This window comes from Cynoglossus semilaevis, chromosome 11, assembly GCF_000523025.1.
Source record: "Cynoglossus semilaevis isolate Cse_v1.0 chromosome 11, Cse_v1.0, whole genome shotgun sequence".
NCBI classification, from domain to species: domain Eukaryota; kingdom Metazoa; phylum Chordata; class Actinopteri; order Pleuronectiformes; family Cynoglossidae; genus Cynoglossus; species Cynoglossus semilaevis.
In genome coordinates, this window is record NC_024317.1 from 18495012 (window position 1) to 18517960 (window position 22949).

General features: G+C 39.2%; 1 long non-coding RNA gene across 4 annotated transcripts in view; it reads right to left on the reverse strand.

The window, feature by feature from the left end:
* LOC103386723 (uncharacterized) overlaps window positions 1-22949 on the reverse strand; it is a 140561-nt gene that overhangs the window by 7892 nt on the left and 109720 nt on the right. For 2 of the 4 annotated variants that reach the window (XR_003051093.1, XR_003051090.1), the window contains exons 5-6: window positions 7911-8006; window positions 238-315 (exon numbers count right to left, since the gene is read on the reverse strand). This is a non-coding gene — a long non-coding RNA (uncharacterized LOC103386723). Of the gene's footprint in view, window positions 1-184; window positions 316-7910; window positions 8007-22949 lie in introns of all 4 variants that reach the window. The other 2 variants (XR_003051092.1, XR_003051091.1) reach the window with 2 other exon arrangements.

Consider the following 22949-nt stretch of genomic DNA (forward strand, 5'->3'; position numbering starts at 1 on the left):
TTGGTGCCTTTAAGATATAAAACCAAAGAAGAAAAACCTTTTAAATGAGATCTTAAACTTTCTATTTTTTTGTCCTACATTTTGTATTTATATGTTTCTTCATGATTCAATTCTGATCTATCACTCTGCCTGTTTTGACATGGACCTTCTTTATTTCCCAACTATCCAAAATCTGGAAACTCACACAGTGTATCACCTGAACTGTGAATCACTGTGAGTGATTCACGAGTGACGCACCTCACGAAGCTGGGAAAGGACGACAGGCATGAACGTGTCAGGGTTACCCCTCAGCTTCTGCTGCTGCTCGTTTTCCCTCTGAGAATGAAAAAGAAAAACACTTACAACTTCAGCGATTATCTCTGACATATTAACAGAAATCTTTTAATGTCACTGCGATGCCCAGGGCTACTTGTCAATTTCAGACTCACTGAACTGTAGTCGTGTTACATGCCATCGCTGACTGAATGACCTTTTTTATGTAGGTCAAGTTGTGTTCGAGTCACATGGATAAAGTTGTCGGCAAAGACAGAGAACAAACCGACCTTTATGATTTGTTCTCTTTTAATTACCTATTTTCTGTTAAATTTTCGAGTACAGTACTTTTCCAGAGCTGATTTAGTCTGCGTACTGTAACCAATCCCACAACATTGTGTCCCACGTGTTCATCGACTCCATTCGTCCTGACCGCTCTTTTTTTTTTTATGACCGCCTTTTGAAATCTGTTGTACATTAAGGCTCATTTGCAGTGAGACTAATCGCTTGTTTGCAGTTCCCAACCACTGTAACCACTTTATGAGAGAAGCCATAGTCTTAATACCCTATGTCATCAGTCATCACAAGTCATCTCCCTGATAGCAGAATCTCGTGTAAATCAGGAGTCCAAGTCTACTTCGGTAAACACAGGAAGCTCCATGATCATTTGAGCTGAAAATGTCAGTGTGCGTCTCACTTACAGGAATTAGGAGCAATCCAATCCTGGACGATTAAGTTTGTCATCTGGCCGCCTCTCAGAGAGAAGATAAATGGGCCGAAGAGAAAATGTGTGACGAAAAATGTAACAAAAACAGAGGGAATGTTATTGTGTGAAGTGACACCAGTCATAGCTACGTCTTTGTTTGTGAAGTCATAAAACATGAAGAAAAAACAGCAACACGAGGTTTACTGATGTAAATCAAAAGTTTAAAATTGGATTGTCTCAACTGAAGAGCGACTGAATGTATTTTTTATGAATTTTTTAAAACATTATTAGGATAATATCTCATTCTTGAGTGATTCTTCACGTAACAAAAATAAGTTCTCCTGAATTTTGAAGATGAGAAAGCACAGAGCCTCATCATTTTGGACCAGCTTGTTTAGATTTTTCCTAAATTTTAAAGATGAGAAAGCACAAAGCTACATATTTTAAAAATAAAGACTTTTTCTGAAGTTACTTCTGAAATTAGTGCATTTTTAATCATTTTTGAAAAAAAAAATATTTAAGACCTTTCAGGAAATTATTAGAACAGTAAATTACTAGTGCATATCCACATATTTCTAGGCAAACTTTTCATTTATGGGTTTTTATTTATTATTTTTCAAGTCTTTTTATGAAAATGATTAATATAGTATGTGGCTTTGCATCTGAAATGAAGCTAGGTTGTGCTAGCTTGATGCAACAGTGACAGCTCTGAGTATTGTACAGTAAATGAGATGTTATAATCAGGGCATTGGATGATGAAGGAGTATTTGGGAAAACTATCGGTGACTGTGTGCGATTCCAAGGTCTATTTAAGAATACCGTGGACACGCACTAATCCGGAATGTCTACACCTGGCTTGACATAGCCACGCCTTTTCTTCCTAGCTCTGCGTACGGGCAACCAACTAAGCCAAGATGGGCGGATCAGAATAAGTCAAGCCGCACTACCTCAGTTATAATGGATATAGTTATTCTACTTTGGTGAGATACCCCCGGAGCTAACATTAGCTACAACAAACCTGAGCTAATATTAGCTACAACAATCCTAAGCTAACATTAGCTACAACAAACCTAAGCTAACATTAGCTACAATAATCCTAAGGTAACATTATCTACAACAAACCTAAGCTAACAGTAGCGACAACAAACCTGGTACAAGCAGAGACACAACAGAGATTTTTTTAAAAATCATGTCTCATTGCTATTGGTTACATAAAATTAAGTAAGTTAAGTTATCAATTAAATAAGTACCATTGGACTTCTGCAGCTCTCATGTGTAACAGAGCATTTTTTAAATCATATCTTCAGGGTTTTAAACTGTGTCCTTTACGTAGAGACTTCTTTTGCCCATATTGACCTCACAGTGCGTTAGTCTACTACTATATCTACTACGTATAAACCAACTACAAACATCTCCAGAAGAAGAAAATAGTTTCACACAAACACCTTTGTTGTTGTTTTTGTTGTTGTTGATGTCAATACTTAGCCAATAATTTCTCTCTAAAAGTAACTACAGTTTTTATTGGACTAAATAAACATATTCCTTGTTTACTGTGCTGTTTACAATGTTTTACAATGTGTTAACACTCCGCAATTGTATTTAGTGTTTTTTTATTAAATTTCCAGTAAACTAAAAGGAAGAGAAAAAAATGAAAAAACTATTATGAATGCATGAAAGTAAGTGGGATTAATAAGTGCTTAACAGTTAAAAGTCATGTCGACCCATGTCTACTTTCTGAGGCTTGCCAGCTACGAAAGGTTGGCTGAGAAAATGGGAAAATGCCGTTCGGAGATAAAAATTGATTGAAATAATGGTATAATTAAGGCAACAAGTCTTTGCTTGACAGATTATTTTCTGGTTCCCGTGATGAACCTTTTGAGTCTCTCACGGCCACGGTTGGTGCCTGTGTGCCTTTAATTTATATTTAAATTCAAATTAAAACGGAACACCTCGAGTTACCCTGAAATACTGTCTGTATTCAACAGAAGTCAAAAACTAGGAAGATCACATTTGATCAGACTCATATACGTTCACTGCAAACAGCTGCTTTCCTGTTCCTTATTTATTAACTGTGAATACTGGAAAAACAGATTTTTTTTTACTGTTTTTTAAATTTGTTCCAACTTAGACCCCTATGTCAACCGCAGGTAGAGCTTCAAACAACACAATGACTTGGGTCGTGCTAGGATTACTTTAGCGACAAGCGATAACCATACAACGACAAACACCAAATAATTCAATTTTCAGCATTGTAGCAATGCCGCCAACTAGTGGTGAACATTTCCCCTGAAAAAAGCTCCTCAAGCATCTACCAAACAGAGTTAAAGTGGGTGTGATGACAGTGTCTTTGTAGACGTCAAACCACCGTACACTTTCAGCGGTCAGTTTTATGTCCAATGGTTTGTGTTTTTCGGTTTACGTTAAAGGCAACTTCTTGCATATTTTAAAATGAAATGAGCGGAAAAACTCTGGTGGAGACAAGTTCGTTAGCAATGCTTAAAACACAATCAGTCTTTAGTTGTTTTAATTAAAAGTAAAATCAACTTAATGACCGTGAAAGATCAAGTCTGCTGAGAGATTTTTTTTTTTCAGTTTATGTTTGGGTTTGTGTGCGGGGGGTGTTGGGGGTTGGGCCAGGGCAAGTTGCGAGGGGAATGTCGTTCAATAATGAGAGCATTAGGCAACTATTGTAGGGGGTGAGCTGAGTGTGCGTGCATGTATGTTTGTTTGGGGGGGGGCATCGTGGTGGGGGGTGGGTTGTAGCCTAATCCCTGAGGAAAATGTGGAAGAAATTAATCTAAATTACAAGGATGAGGCTAGTCTGGAGTCTGGGTCTGGAAGGGCTACAGAGGGAAGTGAAGGAGGGTGCGGGGGGTTAAGAGGGTGGGAGGAGAAGGAATGGGGGACTGGGGAGGCATCTATTATTACTCCTGTTCTTTTCTTTTTTTTTTGTTTTCTGTCCTTTTTTTCCTCATCCGGTGGGAATGAGGTGGCCTGTCTTCCTTCCTCTTTGGCTTGCCACCCAGACAACCCATCTTCGCATGCTCACGCACAGGCCTCGTACCCAATTAGTCAGTCAGCGTAGCCAACGACAGTGCACACTGGACTACAGAGACCCCCTCGGTCCCACGTCTCCTCCGTGTGCTCTCTTCTCACAGACAACAGATGTCTTGGTTTCTCAGGGAACATGCGTCTCTGGTGGCCTCTCGCTGCCTCTACCACCGCAAAGACCCTTCCAAATCCTCTCCAAACCTGCCACATCCTAAAACGTCGCGCTTACTGTAAAATCATTATCTGCTAAAGAAGCCGGGCTACACAGACACATGCTCTCACTCACACAAACGCACCCTCCAACCCAAGTTAACATTCTCCTCTGTCTTTTTTTTTTATTTACCCTGACACAAAAACAGATAAATCACACAGGATGGTTGCCGCTGCTCATCTATCTAATGAAAAGCATCTGGTGTCTCCCCTGCTAACAAATGTGTAAGCAAGTCCTGTTCACCTTGATCTGAGAGCGGTAATGGGAACAAGCTGTTTGATCAACAAACAGGCCTGTAAACACGACATGTTCAGTGGTTAGCACACAGTAACTTCTGCCGCTTTGACAGAGTCAGAAATCGTGGGAGCGGAGGGGTAAAATTCCCCAATCACTCTGGACAGATTTTAAACCATGGATCAATAGGAAACAACCGTGGAAAAATAACACTTGTGTGATCCAGTAAAATAAGATGATGGATTAGATGGGATTATTGATCTGTCTGTGCCTCACTGCTCACCCATTCATTTCCTCATCAGTGGTCCACACATGGCTGATTCCCTGGACTAACACACAGAGACGCAGAGACGCTAATGCTACACTGATGGAGCATTAAAATGATTAGTGATTAAAACAAATCAAATGAATGGATCTTCTTAAATCAAATGTTATTTAAACAACAGTTGTTTTGATTTATCATGTTTTTAAGTAAAAAGAAATGTTATTGTATACAGGAAGTTAAGGGATGGTACCATATGGAGGAAATTACACACTCACTGAGACTCCAAAGACCTTTCGTTACAAAATATGCAATTCTATTGTATTTTCAGGGTGGATATAATGCCTGTTTTGATATTATCCATTAATATTACATAATTTTGCTCTTCATTTGTTCTTATTTTCTAATATATATTATTATTATTGTTATTAATATTGTTGTTGTTGTTACCATTTATTTTTATTGTTGTTGTTAATAATAATAATTTGTTTTTGAGAGTCAGTGAGTCATTAATAAAATAATAATAATTTATTTTTGAGAGTCAGTGAGTCATTAATAAATCTATGTGCAAAGACTGGGGTGAAATCACGATTTGGGAATCACTTAAATAACTGAGGCTTCATTAAGAATGCTCCGTGGGCTGTGTCCGGTCAAAATGAGGTCAAACATGAACCTTATGTGTTGTGTCTAAAGTGTAAAAACATGAAATGGACCGTGAAACTGTAAAAACACTGTTTTCACAGGACAACTGAACTCGATTACAAGTTACACATTTTACATTGTCCATGCAATTTTTGAAGGTTTATAAATGTGCCTTTTTTGTCAATAGCATTTCTACGGATACGCCTTAAACGGCACATGACATGACTGCTAACCTGGGATGAAAATGAGATCTGTGAGAAAGAAAGCTGTCGCCTAAGTTCATCTCTGGTCAACACTTGCCTCGGCAAAAATGGAAGCAGCTGTCGGTTATCTACGAAGAAATTCTAAGGAACATTTTCAAAAGGTTCAACGATATTACTTTACACACCTGACATTGTCATAGCAACGGTGAGGAGTTTCACGAACGTGAACAACTTACTTTGGCAATCTCTTTGCTGTGACTGTTTCTGAAGAATACATCTGTTTTTTCAGAGTGCTGTTAGAAACGTTGGAGGTTGTTTGTACTGGTGCGTGTCTGAGAGTGTGACACGTAGACGGAACAAATCCATTCTTTTCCTGTCTTGTTTTTACACACAAAGGCTTTCACATGACTAAAATGAGACAGTATTTACTTTAAAACCCGGCAGACACGTTGAAGACGAGCACAGGCCACGGCATTGACTCCAAATCAGATTTGTTTTTCCTCAAGAGCGAGTTTTTAGGAGGTTAATTCAGTCTCCCACTGCTTTGTCGACATGTGGATTTTTGGACAAAGACTTCTTCCATTTTTACGCCACTATTAACATGTTACTGACATAACACTGTGTTTACAAAGATCTGTGCAAAAAATAGCCGCTACTACACTATACCCCCCAGCTTCTGCCACATGTATCACCTTGATCCACTTTAGATAAAAAAACAGAACCGCTGGAACAAACGCGTCATGTTTGACACTATTTCTTCATTTCTGACTGAAATTCTGTGTCAGATTATAATTTTCTCTGGTGTCGTCACAGCGGGTTATTCCTTCCACATTATGCGGTCTGATTGTTGCCCAAAGGGCTTCTCTGAACCGTTCAGTGAAGACACTTGAAAGTATCAGAACAGCAAGGAACTGTGCAGATAAATTGCAGTTAATGGGTGAGTGGGTGTCCTACTTCCTGCATTTTTAACCGGGGCAAGTCAAAGCAAAGTTGTTGGATATTTTCAGGAGTAAGAAAAAGAAAACAAACCGAAAATATAATTACCATAGGTATATATTTGGTAATACACTCTGTGGCTGAACCTATCTGGAGCCTCTGGTGAACCAATAATACTCCAACGTTGTAATTTGAAGAATACATACAGTACATGCGTACCAAATGGAAAACCCAACGACCCGCTGTGTTAAATTGTTCAAAGTGATTTCCTGTCAGAGGTCAGTCAACTGCTGAAGACCCCACAAAAAGGGCTCTCTGTGTGTATGATGATCAGCGTTAAACGTTGGCGAGTCATTACAGCCGGAGAGATGAGGCGTTGAGTGGACGAGTGTTGTCCTCACTTCAGAGCTGAAACACCACAAGGCAGGCAGCAGCCGTTAATGGTTCAGCTAAAGGTAAAACTCATTACTCCGACTGACAGTCCTGCCCAGCTGTACTGCATGGTTTTAAGTCTTGGCCTCAGGCACTTCTCTGACTTTCCTCTCGTAAAGATAGCAGAGCAGAAGAGAAAAGGTGCAGCCTGGTGGGATTTTTGAGGAGACAACAAAACAGAACACAGCAGAACAGAAGTGGAGAACAAGAGACAAAACAAAACAGAAGAGCCAAGAGACAGAGAGGGAATCGCTCGGACGAATGAACTCACGTCGCAGGGGATCGACTCTGTCACACACACGATAAAAACATGATAAGGTGCTTGAGCTTTTCCTTGATAAGGTGTGTTGTGTTTTAGAGGTAGGAACTAGCCAGGCAACAGATATATATCTACCCGGGAATAAGAAAATAGTAAACATGTGAAGCCAAAGCTGCTTTGAATGGATCTCTTTGACAGCAAATGCTTCCAGTATGGAGTGAATCATTGTAAAACCACATTCATTTCCTGCCTGTGTTTATCCAAAGAGGGATGAGATACAAAGCTGTCCAGACATGTTTGCAGTGAGCAGGATAGTCAACGGAGGAGGCCGTGCTCCGTCCTCTCAGACGAAGGGAGGGGATAGATGGGGGGACAGGAGAGGAGTGGAGGGGGGGGGGCATACTTAGGCAACTTGTGTCCTAACATTTATGTAAATAGTATTTAGACAAAGTTGCTGCTACTGGATCAGAGTTTAAACAAAGTCTTCATCTGATTATTTTTTTAAGGATTTTCATTCACAAAAATCACCAAAGAATTGTTTTAGCAAATACATCGAGCCATTGTTCCCTTTATTCTTTTGGTTTTACTTTCCACCAGTCATTCATCCGGCCCGCGTCACAGCCACACACACACACACCCACGCACGGCACATGCCTCAATTATGTTGGACACTATTGTGTAAGAGGGAGGCAGAGAAAGGCACTGATGTTTACAGTACTTACCAATAGCATTCAGCCACAACGCCGCTTTTGCATAACGAGAGAATGTGGTGATGAAAAGGTGTCAGAGTCGTACGGGCTGAACTCCTCCTTCGATAACTGGAGAACAAAAAGAGAGAGAAGAAAAAAGAAGGTGGTTTCTTTTTGTTGTTCCGGATTTTAATTAAAGAAGTAAATCACAGCTACCTTTCAGAAATGTAAAGACCAGAATATTAGACTGTAGTACAGTGGTTCCCAGCCTTTTATGACTTCACGTCACCCCCATTTTTTTCCATAGAATTATTTTTTTAAACATGGTTGTTATACTGTCTTGCAAATACAGAGCTAATTTAAAAACATTCACATTTAGTTGAAAAAATATTTTAATCAATAATTTTCATTGTATCAATTACTAGACATTTCAAACGACCCCATGTCGGGTTGTAAACCTAAGGTTGAAAAAACACTGCTTTAGCACAACAGTGTTGGGAGAAAGTAGTTCTATAAGACAATTACAACTTTGCAACAAAACAATCACAGATAGATTAAGAGAAAAGCTAAATGCTAGTGATGTTAATCTCCCTAAACTTAGCTATTTGACTATTTAAGTTACAATTATGATGTAAAAAAACTTACTCTATGCCAATACATAAATCAATGTAAAAATATAACTAATAAATGACCAAACTCTTTTGTAGCATTAACTTACTAACTAATTTTTGTTATGGAATACACTGGTGTTGCATCTGCTATGTTTCATTAGCTTTAAAGATGGTTTTTAAAGTTGTGTGTTTTTTTTAAATAAAGGTTTATGCATTTTTCTAAACCACCATTATAAACCACCAAGGTCAAGTTTCTGCTTGGCTGTCAACTTTGTGCTTCTGTGTCTACGCTAGTCCCAGTGATGCTAAGACGCTACATAGGACGTTGTGTTTACACATGCACCTGCTTACCCAGAATATCTTAAAAAAAAAAAAAAAAAAAAAGCTGAAGTTGCGTGACTTGCACTGTCAACGGTTCTAGCATGTAACCACTGTTGGATGAACAGGCGTGAAGAAGGGAAGGGAGAGGAGGGGAGAGGAGGGGAGTGCGACGATGAAGAATGAGATTCCAGTCGTGGGTGATGGCAGAGCGATACAGCTCATATCTCTGCATGTTTACACACACACAGACAAACGCTGTTGTAAACTATCTGATGGTGTGGTGTGAAACAGTAAAACATATCATGCAAATCATGCACGTGAGATGCGTTAGGCTTTACAAAGTATCCTTCTTAAAAGACCGATAGATTCTGAGTCAGTGTGTGGTACAACTTCAGCTGTGAACCTGGTATGATAATGATCTCTTAGTCAGACTTCATTTCCTTATGTGAGCACCTGTTTTGGGCGTGTTTGTCAATGAGACTTTATTTTATACCATACATGCCACACGTTATTAAAGACTAGAAAGCCTTTAACAACGTGTGGTGTGTGTGTGCGTGTGCAGGAGGGAGCGTTGGTATGAGGTTAATTGTGCGATTATACAAGCGTGTGTATGTGTACGAAATAGAACGTAGTGTGTGTGTGTTTGTGTTTTTAGGGCTTTGTCCAAACACACACAAACACACACACACACACACACACACACACACACACACACACACACACACACACACACACACACACACACACACACACACACACACACAAGTCTCCAGCTCTCCAGCAAACAGAAAAAAAATGTGCAGCTTGAAAATATCAGTCTTGTTCTGACATGTCTCATAAATTTCTAGTCTTCACCTCCCGCCTCCCTGTAAGTGCAGCTGTCTGCTGAGGGGCCTGACAGTAGCCGTAAATCCATGCACCCAGCTGATCAAAACTGATAAGGCCTTTCTTCAAACATGACCTCACTGCTGATTTTGCTTATTTTCATGTACATATATAAAAATATATATCAAACTTTGGACAAAAGATTTTTTTTTTTTTTAGAAAATAATCAAAAACAACCTTAAATAACAGCAGCAGATAATCAGCAGATTTATGACATTTATAAAATGGATGACTCAGGTCGATCAATATTGAACTACAACAAGATATAATTCATTCCTTGTGACTTAATATACCCTATATTAAGTCACATGGTCTTCCTATACCTCTATTATGATATCTGTCCAGTCTCCTTCCCTTTCAGGAGGACATTTTTGTAACTCTTATTTCCATATGTTTCCAGTTTTCTTTAGTTTCCCAAATTTGAAGGTTGGCCACCGACAACTCATCCATCCACGAATCCATCCATCCATCCATACATTCATCACTAAATCCCTCACACCGTTGTAATTCCAGCAATCAACCTGGAATCTTGTCTTAATGTTAGGCAGGAGTACCTACCGAACATGCCACAGCATTACCCCTATAAGAAGACAGACAGGCACAAAGGCCAATATTGGCAATGATATAATGACAATTAAACTAAAGATAAAACTACATGATGATATTGCTGCTGTTGAGGCTTCAGTTGGCTCACCTTATGATGTTTTTAATGACGATTCAACTGACACTATTCAAAACCTACCCTAAAGTACACTTTGATCTGAGACTTTGAGAGTTGAGAGTTTGTGTAAAATAAGTTTGTTATTACACTTTAAGAAACCTTGTGTGACGACAGCTGAAAAAACACCCTAAAGAATCTCCGACCAATTCCTTGCAATTATAGCATTTTAAAGTCTGGTTTTCAAAGACAACAAACTACAACGTTGTTTTTCAATGCTGTTGTAATAACAGGGTTAAAAAAGAGAGACACGTTTTTAGCTTGTTGAAAGTTGAAGTATTTTCCCGGTGTAATGAAAGATGTGTGGAGAAAAAAAACAAAGACTGTTTATATACATATATATCATAATAATCCGTACTGTTGCTCGTTACTGTAACATGTTGAAATATTGAAGGAGATTAAATGTCAACTTTAACTTAATTTAAACTGATTTTTTTTTAATAACGCAACTGTTTATCGGTGCATTTGTTTGTCTACTAGGTGCATTACTGCCACCTACAGGGCTGGTAGCTAACCAAGTACTAAGGTAACTAGGGTATGATTCTTACATATTATTATTTTACCATTTTTATTTACTATTTATAATAATTTATTATTATTTGTTGGCTGTAATTGGTTGAATTTTTTAAATTATTTGTTGGCTGTAATTGGTTGAATGAAATTACTGAGTTAAAAAATTTAGGATGTGAATTTATATCCTGTATAATTTGTATGAAAACTTCAATGCATAAAAATTCAACGCAGTATTTACAACTGCACTTTTTTTTCTTTTGAAATGTAAGTTCCATAAATCTAATCTGTGATGAATTATTAAAGGAAAATATGTTTAAATATTCTTTTTTATATTGTCAACGGGACGTTAATTCTTTCACTTTCTTTAGCTATAACTGATCTCATGCATGGTTTCAGAATATCAACGTATCGACCAATGCACAAAGGCACACCTGTTTACTATAGAACAGCTAAAATATAAACAACAACACATACTTTTGCAACTACTTCGACAATAACTTTAACTCCACGATGGCTAGCATCTCAAATTTACTTCACTGTTAGTCATATCATTTCATTCTGACATACTGTCATACTATCATACTGAAAATCAGGAAAATAAATTATATTCATGATAAGATCTATCTATACACTAACCACAGGACTTTCGAGTCACGTGTTGATATGATATATATTTTCTCAGTCTCACTGTTAAACGTCACTTTTAGACACTTTTTTTTCTATCATGGTTCTCATTTCTACTAATGTTTAATTTATACATATCCACAAAAAATATGTACTGATCCAAAAATAATTATTTAATATGTGGCTATAGTGTTACTTGAACATAATCAAAGTGTTGCAATGTATACTCTTACAGTACCTTCATGTGGCTATAGTGTTACTTGTACATGATCAAAGTGTTGCAATGTATACTCTTACATTCTGAAACAGTAATACTTTATTGAGGAGTATTTTTTCGATGGCTAACAGTTAAGCTATTTAATATAAATCACCTCCTCCTAAATATTTACTGTATTCTCAACAATGAAAAACAGCTCTTCAAAAACAAAACTGCTCAACTCAATGCTTCACATCATTTTTACAGGAGCCTGTGGCTGACGTAACACAACTGTTGCTACAAATACTGTATAACACCTGGCCAATGAGACACACACACACACACACACACACACACACAGACACACACACACGGATATGAGGGTGTCTGAGTAAGCATCTGAAAAGGGAAGTAAGACTCAGTTTGGTTTAGTTTATTACAACACACTGACCTGTGCAGAACAGCAGCAGTGTAGGAGTGTGTGTTGCACGTGTGTTTACCGTACATGTATGTTCCTATGTGGAAGTGTGTGTGTGTGTGTGTGTGGTTTGTATGTTGACACATAAACACCCTGGAGCCAATGGGAGTCATCCTGGGAATATTTATCTTTGCTGGTAACGCAAAGCGGCAGCCAACCTCTAATCTGGCCCTGAGCTATTTTCTCTGCAATCTCCGATGGAAGGGAGGGGAAGGAGGGAGATGAGCAGAGCGAGGATGGAAGGAAGTAAGGACGTAGGGAAGGAAGGAAAGAAAGGGCGGGAGAAAAGGAAAGATACTTGCAAAGGAGAGGAGGTAACAGAGACGGTGCAGGAGGGATGGACAATAAATAGGAGACAGAAGACGTCGCCTTCAGTGTGTCCACAGGTGTCAGTGCTGCTGACATCATGTATGTAAATGTGTGTAAGTAGAAACACTGGGTGTGTGTTTGCATTCATGTGTTTGTGCTAGAGTGTGTTTAGACACAATGAGGGGCCCGGGGGCTGGTTGATGAAGGATGCTGAGGGGCAGAACGAAATGGGGCGTTAGAGGTGGTCATAGGTGTGAGTGTGTGGTGGTGGGATGAGGGGTCGGGGGATCGGGGGGGTCGGTGACAATTTCCCCTTAGGTTGAGTTAAATCTCTCAGTGCACATCTGATCCAAAGTGAATGCCAGCGTGCCATGTGGCTCCACCGTGGCAAAAATGATTCCTGACATTCTTTTCCCGACTATTTGACGTCTCTGAAGATGACACACTAACACACACACACATGGACCCTTTAACAAAGTACAGACTAACGCTCACAAACCCGAACATTCAATGCGATATCTCAGATTTTTTGGCCCGAATGTCCTCAGATGGAAAAGCCCACGGAAAACTTGCTCCGAGTTCCAGTGTCTCCAAGGAAAGGGACACGACAGTTTGTTTTCTGTTTGCTTTCATTTACTTGTATCTATTTACTCTACATGTGTTTTACTTTAACATCCCTGAACTGAACTGAACTGAACTGGACTGGCGATGAGGGAGGAGAGCTGACAGGAGACGGAACAGGACTTGTGTTCATTTGTCGTCTTTCAGTTTGGGCTCTACATGTCTGAGTACACTGTATTCGTGCATAAATGTACATGTGTATCATTTGCTGTTTGATCAGTACCACAGAGACCACATGTACACAGTCAGTGTGTGTCCTTTCGGGTTTGTTTGGAACTGCTGTCATGTTCTATAGTCTCGGTGCAGCTGTAGTCCCTGCTTCAGGGGGAACATGTATATAAAACACACTTTATTCTACCGGGGATGTGTTTTCTGTTATTCTTCATTTCTTATGAACCCAGATTTTTTTGATTTAGAGCTGAAACAAAGACTGGTTGTATCTTATGATTTTTAATGTCAAGGAAAGCAACTTTAAATAAATACTTATAGGGATATTACAGAGTTTTATCTGATTTTATGTTTCCTAGATATTTGTGATACATTTACATTATTAGCCAAAACTACTTAAAACCACTTGTAGTATTGGCTCGGTTTCAATTTGCTAGGGGCCAAATCTATACGAGTAACTGTATTTTTTACTTCCAGATGCACTTAAAATATCGCTACTGATGTAATGCAACATGACATGCTTCTGAAAAAACATCACTGGTTTTGTTCATTTTCATGGTAATTATTTCATGGTAAAAAAACAGCATAAAAAGGAGAATTCCAAATACAATGCTAGACCAATGGTGTTGATGAAACATTTTAGTCGTTATCAGGACTAAAATCACCTGGTTGTACAAGACGTAGCCAAGGCGTCCATACGACTGCTGACCCTACACAAGGTGCCTTAATATTAATTATCTAAAGACAGTGGTGTCTTTTAAGCAGGGAATTCGTGTTGCATTTTACTTGTAATGTTATTTTGAGCACCACACACAACCAGCTGGACAACTCCTCTTATGTAGTTAAAATGCTAACAACAGACTTAAAAAGGGTTACCTGTCAACCTATGTAATTACCCAGGAGTAAGCACTAAGTGGCTTTGGTATGAGGGGTAACTTGGTGTTAAGTGTCTGGCTCAGGGACACATTGGCATCCATCTAAATTTGAATCCATGTGGACAAATTACATTTCCAGTGCTTCGTACGTAACTAAGACAAACAGTACGATTTTCCGTGTAAAAAAAGCCCCCGCACACAAGCTTTATATGTGAAATTAGAAACAGAATCGTAGTAGTTTGTTGAGTGATGGTTGATTTACAGCACAGCAGCAGTGACTAACCTGCCAAGGCCTGCAGGCGGCTTTTTGCGTCACATTCATAACCTGAATGAGAGAAGACTATCAGTGGGTGACGACTCTGAGGCGAAACAAACAATCCTGTTGAGACTGTTGATATTTAAACTCAGCACTGAAACAATACACTCGTCAGCTGTGCCTCAACTCAGGGGCAGGAGGGGGGGGGGGCATTTGGAGGGTATCCGTCACTGCGCTACAACTCAGCTGTTCCTACGAAACGCAGCTGATAAAAGAGCCATTTCCTCCTAATAAACTGTTTTGTCAGAAGCTGAAATTCCTTGGAAATGTGTTGTTTAAGGTGATGGCACAGCGTTTGAGTTTCCATGTAGGGAAGTTGTGACACACATTCCTACTTCACCTTTAGACTCAAAGAGAAACAAAGACACAGACTAAGAAGGTTATGGGTGTATTACAAAAAAAAAACTAATGAACATAAAAGTCAAATCAATGATAGAAAAGATAAGAGATATGAGGTCGCGGACCATGTTATTGCCAAACCTGCTCTTCCCTTTCCCTCATGCTATTACAAACACACACACGAGCACTTGTACACACATGCACACACCACTCTAGTCTACTGTCTTTCTGCTGTCTCTTTGTTGTGAGCCCCTGGTTTGGTGGATGAGCTTAGTGAGGATTAATTAACTAATTAGGAGAGCAGCCTCTCAGAGACGCTCAGGGGTCCCCACGCTGTGAGTACACACACACACACACTGGCTTTTGCCTTTTGTGAGCCCCTTAATCTTAGCCCCAACTATTACTAAAACATGCATAATCTTAATCATTACTCTAATCTGGCCCTAATTTGAATCCTAACTCCAAACTGAATCTCAGACCTCAAAACACCCTCTTCCTCAGCAGAAATCACAAGGACAATGTGTCCCCTTAATGACAGGGTGAAAAAAGTGTCCCCATAAGTATAGCTATACCAAACACACACATACATACATTTTGGAAAGTGAAACAAAATGTCAGTTAGACTTCCCTGGGTGGAAAATACATATTTTTCTTGGCTTTTGAATTGGTAATTATAATAATCATAATAATTATTATGACGTGGTGCTTTGGCTCAGAGGCAATGTCTCTTTCATTGGTGTGGAACCCCAGGGTTCACCTCCTGGGCAAGATCGAATCCCAGTTAGGGAGGTTGGTACCTTCCAGTGGACTTATAACCCTGCGACCCGGTGACGGATAAGCGGATGGGAAATGGATGAATGGATGGAATATTATTATTATTATTTTAAATCTACGTTACTGCAACAACTGTAAACGTTTGTGTTTATGTCACATTGGCTGCAGATGTAGGTGTTGGACAATAAGACAGAGAGAGACAGGATGCAGGTGTCCTTGCTGTACCCCAGCTGCAGGACTGTGTACTACATGCCAGACAGTAGTGCAATACAGGCAGCTGTGTCACTGCTGACTGGTCTGATCAGTGCAACCCAGACAACAGACAACAACAGACACAGCAGGAAAAGGCGGACAAGACAGGACAGGTCCCCTGCTACTCATCATCCCCTCACTTGTCTGCTCACTTGACCAGTCATCAGAGCTGATCTCTTTATTGACGTCTGACCTGGACAAGATGGGATGTCATGGTCATAGTTTGGAGTCTGCGAGTGGTCACTTAGTCTGTTGACCATACCTTCACTTACACAACATTAAGCCTGGGGACTCACACAGGCGCAGGTTTCTGATGTCTGGCACTTCATTAAACATGGATCTAGTGTACTCCTGGTAAGTCTTTACTTCTGTTAACCATCATAGTTCTTTAGTGTAGCGGGTATTATACCTGCCTTACACATCTTCTATACATGCAGACGGTTCTGGGTTTGAATCCCAGAGGAACCAAATACCTAATGGTGCCACCTGTGGCAGACTGTGTGAATTCCAAAGACTCACATGGAGAATTTTCCCATTCAGGGAAGTCTCTTTATTACAGTAATAAAGAGACTTGAACTGTTTCTCTTGTGTTTGATGGCTATATTCATCCATCCATCTGTCCATTCATTCATCCGTGTTTGATGGCTATATTCATCCATTCATCCATCCATCCATCCATCTATTCATCAATGTTCAACCATCCATTCACCCACCAATGTTTACTCATCCATCCATCATCCATCCATTCTCTATTCAGCCGTCCAGCTACCTATTCATCTATAATATACTGTATATATCTATATCTATTGACAGTATCCAACCTCCAACACCCCACAGTTTAGAGGAACCGTAAGTGTTTTTGTGTTATCAATAAATAAACATAATTAATCCCATGACTAAGACAATTATATGGATAGTTTGTGATATAAATATCACTGACACAACTATTCCAGATGACTGACCCTCTAATGACAAAGGACATTTGTACAACAACATCATTATACATTTGTGACAAAAATTAAACAAAACAAAACTTCTCTTGTCTTTCTGTCATTTCAGTAACTGGTCGAACCCAAACCAGTGAGAACTGGTCCAGGACCTCATAAAAGTTGGTTGTGGACACCGGTAAGATTATTATTATTTAAAATCTACATTACAGTACTTCAATATCCTTCGCCCACAGTTCTGACCAAATCACAACAACTTCAGTTTATCCTCTCACTCGTTCAGGCCATCACCACGTCACCCCAACACAACCACCAACATTTATGCTAACGTTTCACAGTTTACACTCTGTGAACTCTCATTCAAACACAATGGCACATGGAAGTGAAATAAAGTTCCTTGTGACATAACACACACACAACACAGCTGAGAAGACTCTCCGAGGGTCTCTGGTGTGCTGCGGTGTAATCCGACTATCTGCCTTCCATCTGTTAGTGATCTCCGAGCGCTGGCTCTGCTGTGAATCAGCACACGGCAGAAGAAAGGGGAACAAGAGTAAAAGGAAAGTAGAGGTTTTACTGCATCCTGGTACATCCTGCCTTAATGAGCCCCCCCACCCTCCCTGTCTGCCCATCTGTCCCCAGCGGGACCGGCCGTACATGGCCCCCATGTTGGCAAGGAGGATGTTTGAGAGTGTGTGTGTTTGTGTGTGTAGTTACAGTGATAGTCCTGGTCAAAGTAATTAGATCCTGTTTGAAGTGCAACGACGGGTTGCCATTAAAGGAGGTTGGTTACTGCGTTAATGTGCATTAATGTGTCACTTCTTATGTTTTTATCATTTTACAGAGGTCTTTGTTTGGGCTGTGGAACAGCAGTCGTAGCAGCACATGGTAAGGATTCTCCCATCCATCTCATTTAACCCGGTAGGAAAGAGGCTGAGTCATCGCTCCTTAACCCCCCACCTGATCCCTGATGACCCCTCTCCGTGGTACAGTCTCATTAGCCCGAGCTGCAGCGGCTTGTTAACCCCACTAATCGAAATGGGAATGAGCATAAAAGAGCAGAAGAATTTACTGCTAGTGGCGTACTTCAAAGGGACAGCAGGAAGGCGGGCGTAATCTGGCAGACTGGGCATATACAGTAAGAGTGTGAGTCTGTCTGTGTGTGTATGTGTGTGAGCACACTTTCACGTGTTGGATTTGGTATCACCTTCAGTCACTCTGCTTCTCACCTTACAGGAGTCAGAGAGAGTCAGGGAGAAGCACAACAAAAACTTTTCACCCCGGCTTTGGCACCGTTTTTCTTTTTCTTTTTTTTCAAATCTGAAAACTTGACACTTTAAGTTGACATTTTCTCAGCCTTCCACAGCAGGCTAGCAGAAAGTTGGATCCCGTGTCAGATTCACACAGTACTTCAATAATGTATGTGTAGCAGAGGCGTGCTGCAGCCTGCCCTGCTCTCATTATCACAGGAACACAACTAATATCTGCACTAATCCGCTCAGCAGCTCCAGGACTGAGTTAGTATTATTATTATTATTATTATTATTTTTTAATTCTAAAAAAAAGAAGAAGATATCAGTCACATGGAACACTTATCTTAATCTTTTATTATAGGTTTTAATTTAAGTAAACCATGTACTAGTGTCAAGTACTAGTGGAAATGTCCAAATGCTTCTCTCTGCTGCAGAAAAAGTGATGGGAATTGATGGATTAAAAAAAATACTGCATCAAATATTTTATAAAATAGGAGTATATTGATACAAATGCAAAGTTATTTTTAAAGTAAATCTATTTTGGTTAATACAATTTATTATTATTATTATTATCAATCAATTAATAGACATGAACATAAAAAAAAGTTTCCATCAATAATTATCTCTGCATTTTAGTCTGTATTCTGGTCATCAACTGGTGGCCCCCAGGCCGAATTCGGCCCGCTGGACCGTCTAGTCCAACTCACAACATCAAATAATAAAATTAGACAAAAATGTGTATTTTGTCCTGCCCACTGCACCACTCCCAGATGAGTGATATTTTAATAATTTTATATAATATATTTCTGCCCAACAAGCTAAGCGATGTGCCAGTCAATTCTGTGCATCTTCTACGTGGCTGGCAGACAAACTGCAGCTGCACTACTGCCAACAACCTGCAGGACGTGTGATTTCTGGTGTGTTGAAAATTGTGCAACTTAAAAAAAAAGCGCAAAGTCCCGGAATAAAAGCGAACCCGCTTTTATGCGCAAAGTCCCGGAATAAAAGCGAACCAAATGAATCAGAAACCAAAATTTCCAAAGCTGGAAGCATTTTAGATTTTGTGCTACTTTCTGTTTCAGGACAAGTTCAAATCAAATTCAAACGTGACAAGAGAAGTGAAGGCAGACAAAAGCAGCTGATGTCAGAGCAGCATCACAGGACAGACTTCTACATCTGCAGCTCTCAAATCCTACATTTCACTTTAAGACTGAATTAAAACCAAGTGGTCATCATAATCGAGCAGGAAAAGGCAACGGACTAAAGATAATAAATCCCCAAGGATCAGTCAGCACGCCCCTTCTGCTGCGAACCTATTCACTCGCCAGGGCGTGGCAGTCAACACTTGGCAAACTCCGAAATCCCAGAGGTGCAGAAAGCTACTTTGTCAGGAGGAACATCTAATCCATTTATTCAGTGGTACGTGTTTATTTTTTTGGATCCTTTGTGCCACTTACACTGTGGATGTTTGCTCTGTGTCATGTTCAATGTCAGCACAAACGGCTCTTTTTCACAGAGTTTAAACAGAGTGAGACGCTGTGGTTTTGTCAGGGCCTGGAGAGAGATTTGGCTCATCCTGAATCTCCACGCTCCACAATGGCTGCTATGGAATCCGTTAATACCAGCCCACTCACTGCTGGCCAAGAACTTGGCCACTTGGATGAAGGTGTGGTGAGATGGCAGAGGGCGTTACAGCGCGCAGTTAAATGTTTGTTTAGAATGCATATCTAGGAGATGAATAATAGAACCGCATCTGAGAAATTCAAGAATCTGTTCCTAACTCTTACACGCGTCAAACTCAAGGCCCGTGGGCCAAATGCGGCACGCCAAGTCATTCTGTGTGGCCCGCAGGAACTTAAAAATGTTTTTAATTGCCTTGTAATAAAGTCTATGCTGCTTCAGAGAGTAAATCAACTATAAAACTACAACCACAACAGTGCATTTCATGATACTGAGAAATCTAGGATCAGAGCTCTCATATAGTCCTGAACTCAGATATCTGGGATTTTATCCGATTTTTATTAACTGATTGAATGAGTTTGGTTTTTCTACCCTGATAAAATAAAATACAAAAAAAATAATTTTAGATTACATAGAACATTGCACAATATTTTTAACTTAATAATAATAATCAATTGCAGGAATATGTATTGATTAATTATGGAGTAGTATCGTCGATACACAGGGCAACCGTATTGTTGTTTCTCCAGTTGAAACACAGCAAACCAACCGGTCAGAATCACCGTGTTTGTTCCACATTTCACGTTCCATAGAGGGACATCAGTAAGTCGCCCCAAAAGTTGTTTATCTGCGACTCAAACTTTGAAGGTTTTTTTCTTTTTCTTTTTTTTTCATCTGCAATTTCAGCTCATTTCGGGGAAAAAGAGCGAGCATTTTTAGCAGTGACTCGTGAGCTGATGCGGTTTGGGCTGATACTGGTTCTGAATAATGCCTCTAATTTTCACCACATGCTGTTTACCAACTTACTGTAACCAAATGGAGTTTCGATATAGAGTCAGTGGAAGATTAAAGATAAAGCTCATGATTATTAGACCAAAGAAATGGAGCCTGTAGAGAAAGTGTGTTTGAACCAAGAAAATAAAATATAAAAAAAAAACAATATGGTATATCAGGTGATGTTTCTATAACGTGTCTGGAACACCTTTAAAATTAATTTAAAAAACCTTATTACAAATATGAATACAATGACAAAGCTGTTTTTTTTCTTCTATAAATACATTTTAAGGTTAAATTGCAGGAAATGCGATGGGGATTAAACAGGCACACACTCTACATGTGTGTTTTCTGGGACCGTACAGTTTTTCAGGTCTCACCCAGACTGATACACTTGTCAAAGATCGACCGAAGACTTCAACCGACATGAGCACAGTTCCACTATGAGAAAACCAGAGGAGATATTTTTAGGAGGCTGTGAGTCTGTCAGATGCAATCATGTGGCTTTAAAACACTAAAACCATGAAAGATGCCCTGCGTGTTTCTGCCAGTGTTTGTGAGGACGCAGTGGTTCAGAGGGATGAGAGCGAACCTTCAGGGTTTGAAAAGGAATGATCGACAAACACTGCAAAGATGTTATATCAATCAGAGATTTAAAAAAGTATTTTTTAATATTATTTTAAGGTGAAGTTTCAGTATTTTCCTGAATGCTTTCCTATGTATTTATTGTACGTTTCTTGTCTTTTGTAGAGATGAGGGTTAAAAACAATCATCAGTAATTCTCAACAACTATACGGGAATTGTTTCACCTGGAGAAGTCCTGTCTTTCTGCTTGTTTCATATGAAATGTGATAATTAACACAAATAAAACAAGTGAAAAATGAAACCTCTGAAGACGTTAGTTGTATTTTAGTCAAAGGGGGGAAAAAAAATGTCACTGCACTTGTCACTTTGAGGTTCGTCACGAGTGGAGAACATATTCACGCCTTTGGCACAGTGTGACCTTTTCTGGAAAAGCCCTGGCGCAAGATTCCTAATTAACCCGTGCACATACACATACACACACATTCATTAAATCTGCATAAATGCAAATATGCAAATGTCCTCCATGAGCAGCTGAGGAGGCGCTTAGCACAGAGGACTATGTTCATATAGAAATGATTCATTATAATTATACATATATGTGTATATATATATTTTATTTTCTAATGTATTTGAATGTGGAATAGAAAACCAGGAAATCTCAAACGAGATACACGTGCATCCTTAAAATAAAATGAGTACAATAAATGCATTTGTGTAAATTATGAAGCTAATATACGATAATTATCAGCTAAGTTGGACTTCTCTCTGACAGCCCTGTGTCATTAATTAGAAAATAAAGACCCCCCAGCCTCATTAAGACATTTAGCAGATAGCCTCATTATTTGTGCAAATTAACCTAATTCAGGAGGATTCAGCTTCAGCAGCAGCAGCAGCAGCAGCAGCAGCAGCAGCAGCAGCAGCAGCAGATCGGAGCGGTGACAGGTCTGTGTGACACGGTCCAGGCCTGACAAAGCTGCACAGCATCAAGCGTGAAAACAGCCCCGCATGTTAGACATGCAACGCACCCTTCACACGTGTTTGGTCTCATACACGGCGACAACACAGGACGACACGTTCCACCGCAGCGAAATGAGTCGATGGCCTTACTGTCAGATGTGACAAAATGAATCAGAAAGGCTTTAATTAAAAATACATGGAATGGAAATGAGCAAAACTGCATATGTGCAACTAAAAGGTTGTCACATTCTACAGCGTTGATGATTAACGATAATGTAAGTGATGTCATTTAATTCTATTTTATTTATTATTATATATTATATATTTTACATTTCACATTAAATGTATTATTAGAATGAATGTAACAAAAAGCACATTTCAATATCATATACTACTACTACTACTAATAATAATACTTCTAATAATTGAAGTTATATTAATGATCCTGACATTAAATATTGTAATTATTAATAACATTTCATTTGATACTGAAAACATAGAGAGAGAAATACCTTAAACATAATTAGTGCAACAAATGTAATAATAATGCCCAACATGGGGACCTGTATACATTTTTTTCTTATATTTAAAAAATGATTAATGTCATTTTTTCCACAATAGTTTAGGATAATTTACATGGACGTAAAAAATATTTTAAAAAATTATAAATATGTATTATTTATTTCTCAGTAATATAAAAACATAATGAGGCATCATTACTTTGTGTCGACAGTTTCAGTTCCTGAAACCGAACCACTGATAAATTCACATCTTCCTGTAACCGAACCACTGATAAATTCACATCTTCACTGTGACGTTAACAACAGCTTCAAAGGATCTGGTTCTGGCTCTCTGAGGTCAGGTTTATAAGGACCA